This window comes from Argiope bruennichi, chromosome 1 (genome assembly GCF_947563725.1).
Source record: "Argiope bruennichi chromosome 1, qqArgBrue1.1, whole genome shotgun sequence".
Classification (NCBI taxonomy): Eukaryota; Metazoa; Arthropoda; class Arachnida; order Araneae; family Araneidae; genus Argiope; species Argiope bruennichi.
In genome coordinates, this window is record NC_079151.1 from 53,026,312 (window position 1) to 53,031,474 (window position 5,163).

The following is a 5,163-nucleotide window of genomic DNA, read 5'->3' on the forward strand; positions in this document are numbered from 1 at the left end:
ACATCTATCCTCAGTAGACCTCTTATATTGCCTCAGCCAACTTTCCTCCGAAAAAAAAAAAATATTTTTAATATATTAAGAAAATTATAGTGAGAATAAATGACTTGATACATCCTTAAGAGCAAATATATGCAATTACCTAAAGATTTTATATAATATTCTGAAACGTTGTGCATTATTATTAATGCCATAAAATATCTTTAAGATATTGTAACAATGTTGATTGGCATTTCAGTTATGGAGATATCGTATTTAGTGCTAATAGGGACTGCTAATTAGAAAAAGATAAATTTGTTCGAGGACTTCTTGCAAATAATTCTATTATAAAAAAATGTAAACTTTCAAAATCTTCTGATTTATTTTCTTATTCTTTAATTCTTTTCGGTTGATAAAGAAGTCTGAAGATTTATATTGTGCTATTAACTACATGGCCATAATACAAACTGTAAGATGAGATTCACTGGCCAAATTTATTTTTTTTAAATTATGATGAAGCTTATTATTCTGATTCTGTATATCAATATTTTTGTTTAAACTACATAATTTAAAAATGGTAAGAAGTTACAAAACGTTAATATATATCTGAAAAATGTCAAAATAACTTCGATCATAATGTAAAGAATAAAATGAATTAATTCTAAAAGCAGTTATTTTCTTGAAATACTTGATTTGATTTTTCTCCAATCCTTTTCTTCTTCTTTTTTTCCTGCCCTTTTATCCCTTTTAAACAAATAAATTCATGAACGTGGAATTCTACTGCAAAATATTCCTGCATTCAATAAAGCATCGTTTATCTAATTTATAAATCATTCCATCACTATCTCGATTCATTCGCAATTATTGTAACTGTAAAGTACTTCGATATAAAATGCAAAATTTTAATTATATGTGGTTTTCGGTATCGAAGAAGGTTTAGAGTCATTTGTGAGCAGAGGTCTACTTTTAAAAAGAATATGAACTGTAACACTATTATCATGACTATGGGGCTATTAATAGAAAGAATTAATAGAAAATGCATCATCTCATACTAATTTAAGCAAAGATGAAGAAGATGCAGATACCCTCTTTCTTTAAAGACGCAATGGGCTTTATTGAAAAACTTCGAACTTATTTCGCTTGTCAAAACATTCATGAAAAAATTTTCAATTAATTTAATACGATTTAAAATGCTATGTTTAATATTACAAATAATTAACACTTCAAATGATGACTATATATATATATATTAATTTTACGCATTCTTAAATTCGCAAAATGTAAGAAATTTATAATTTGTACTTAATATAAAATAAAGGTATAATTTTTCTCGTTTTTATTATTATTTTTTAATTTTAAATTTAATTATTTTTTAATATTTTGCTGTAATATATCAGCATGGTCTTTGAAACTTTTTATTGCTCTTAAACGAATCTACATTAATAATACTTAAGCTGTAACAATCAAAATTGTTTAGTAAAGTTTCGATTTTATTGGTTAAAGTTGTTTAATTGACACTATCCAAAACAGGTACGTAAAAAATGCTTAGATATGTTACCAGAAAAGAGGAAAATGAGCGGGTGGAAATCGATCTTTTTTAAAAAATCAAATGCCTAAATTAATTTTATCATTGATAAGCGCGTACTTATTAAATAATACTAATATAATACCACTAATAACCAATTGATTAGTGGTTTTATTTATTTTCTTTAAGATTATACTCGTATTTCAGATGAAAAATCAAAAGCTATCTGAAAAGTCAATTATCTTAAAAATCAGATAACTTTTTGTGTAGCATTTACATCCTCAAAATTAATTAAACTGATTACGAATTGACTGTGAAAATATGATGCAAATTATTGAATGCTTTTTTAATTTAAAATCAAAATTAAAATCGAATTTGTTTTAAATTATGACAAAGTCATATCGAAGCGATCTGCCCTTCTGGCAAAGTTGCTACGGCTTCCCTACCCCACACTCTATATACTATATTTTTATTAATTTCTTATCCCCTTTTTGATCTTCCTGGAATAACCACTTTTCAGCATTTTTTTTTTTTTTCTACACAGGCTGCGAAAATTTTCTTTTCAAGTAGATTGAATAAAAACGATGCTGCGGTAGAGCGTCTTCCCCGTGATCTGGGCCTTCCGGTTTCGAGTCCTGGTTCTGGCATGGCTGTTCTTCACCCTGTGTTCTATCTGTGTGGTGCGTGAAAGTGCCCCTCTTCAAAAATGGGTACTGCAAGCGAGTGTGTGAGTGTCATCTTCATATAAGCTAGAACTCAATCTTTTGTCCTCGGATGCTCAGGAGTCTTCACCCTCGGAAGCTACTGCATTCTCTTTCCGTTGTAATGCGGACACGACGTCGTCATCAATAAAAATGACGCATTCTGTATAAATAATGCTTGAACAATATTGATGAAAAATACTATATACGATAAATGAAATGCAACACTGTAATAAACAAATTATAAGTTATGTATATTGTTACAAAATTTTTTCTTCTACAACAAATATCGCAAATTAATCGTAATGACGCAGCGCATTTAATCTCTAATAGTTCAGCAGCTTGCTTGCTGTCTAATCCTCCAGTTTCTTTACCTGTCGGCGACTCCGACCACTCTCACACACGCACAACTTCCGCCGATACACACACTTCTTTTGATACACACGACTTCTTCGCAGCGTCAGATTGCTCGTCTTTTATAGTTCCGGGAGGCGGGGCTGGAATCTTCAGACCAATCAGGGCGTACCTGGCTGTATCTCGGGTCTTAGTGGATGGATCGTGAAAGTTCTCGAACTTTCCAGTAGTATCCATTTAGTCGCCAAACTCGCCAAATTCGTCGCCAAGTCGCCAAATGGTCGCCAAGCTCACAGGTCATTGACGCACAGGACAGATCTTACAAAGGGTCTTTCTTACGGTGATACTAGCCGTGATGGGAAGCAAATTACAAGTTTGTAACAATATATTCTTAAAAAATTTTGATTTACCAGTAATGTTTAATCGGCCACAGAAAGATTATTCTTGATTTTTTTATAGTAAATCATACTAATTCATTAAACATTTTACTTCTATTTTTATGTGATCTCTCAGCCTGCATCCTTGGCAAGAGCTAATTTCACTACTCTCTCGGCATGGCCCAAAAGAATAGACAGATACAAGAGTGGATTATTAAATAGGTAAAGGTAACAATTTCGAAGGAACTCACAACTTTAGTGCCCCGAACTCTTGCGATATTTAATGGTACTTTCATTATTATTTAATTTTGTGCATTCGTGTAATTATAAAGAGCGCACAGTCGAACTTCTTCATACTGAAAATTATTTAAATTTTAGACTATTATTCTAATAACACTCCCTATTAATTACAATTTACGAGTTTCATATGATGTTATTTCATAATTTTAAAATTATATAGTGTTTTAAAATTTAAAAAATATTCATTCCTACAATTAAATATTATTTAAATTAAGATAAAAAAGATTTCTGTCATTTTATACAATTTAAATAAAATTCCTTTTAAATTTTAAATGTATATTTTCTTTTATGTTCATTATACTGAAATCAACTTTTTAAAAGTAATCAGCAAATTAATACTTTGCTATTTCGGTCTCAGAATTTACAACTTAAAATTTCTAATAAAAATTAAATTACAAATCCAAAAAAAAACATTTCGTTTTGATAATTAGGGAGGAAAAACGTTGTCTCGAATCTGACATTGCCTACAGAGCCCTAGGAGATTTAATATGGCAATGGACTGGCATCATTTTTAAGATGGAGTTCGTCTAAAATTTGATAAAAATCTACAATTCTGTTGTTAATCTTGACAAATAAATTCTACCTTAAATTAGACGAATATAATTCCTTTTTTTTTTTTTTTTTTTGTTTGTTTTTTTTTTTTTTTTTTTTTTGTTTCAGAAAGCTCTAAAGCACAGAAATTCATCAAAATCTCGAAATAAAGATTATTATTAGTAGTAGTATTTTACGATTACGATACTTTTCTTTAGTATACTTCGTATATTGCAGAATTCAATTAGCCAGTGTTGTCTCCTCCAAACTTGATCGTATACTCCCTAATAAACATGTCATGCCAGACGAAGCCTTGCGTGGCACAATAGTTCCGAAATATCAACTTTTGGTGAGAATTTAGCCTTTTTACTGAATTTGTCATGTCAACCTTGTCGAGTTATTTGGTGATTAATCACTGGCATGAATTAATAGTATTCGAAAATCGAATATATTTTAGACACGTTTATCTCAACCGCTTGAAACAAAATACTGACACAAAACTGCACTTGGAGTCGCAAAATCCCATACCAAAATTGATATGTTTAAGTCATTGCATTTTTGAACTATCCCATTTACATGTGCTTGAAAATAAAGACTGACAGACAATGACCCGTTGTTGTATTTGGCTCAAAATTTGACAGGATTCTGCAATATAGATGTTAAATCTGTACACTGAATCCCCTGTTGGATTTGGTTGAACCTTGACAGGTTACTAGACTATAGAGATTTAATATTTGTACAGATTTTTATCTATCTAGCTCTCTTTGTTTTGAAATTATTGTATTAACTTATATTCGAACAGCCGGACAAACGGACTTCTTCTGAACAGATTTTACTCAAAATTTGATAGAAATCTTTCATCCCTTTAGCTCAAAGTGTTTATGAGTTATCTTTGTCACAGACAGATAGACGGGCATTTTTTTAAAATGTATTTTTTTAACTCAGAAAGGTCTAAAACGTGAAGATTCGCCAAAATCCCGAATTTTTCGACGATTACTAAACTTTCTCTATACACGTATTTGACAAAGTAAAAAATTCTTGTTGTACAATGTGATTATCAAATTAATGTCACAAATTTCTGACCTCATGAAACATGTTAGTAAACGCGAGACATTAATATCCAATTTTCACCTAATTTCCAAAATTATTTGTCGAGACACATATCTTGCATTGAATAATATCTCCTAAACAGTAGCCAATGTCTCATTCAGTGGGATACAACGCATATCAGCGCGAAAATAAACATTTAGCTACCTAAGAAGGATCAATGGGCATCAGAGATTATCAAGCTATTGATTGTTTTCTTACACAGTTCTGATAACCTCCCATATCTTTACAATGCATCACCTTCGTGTGCAGCTACAAAAGAAATGATGAACCAAATCAAATAGTACTAAAT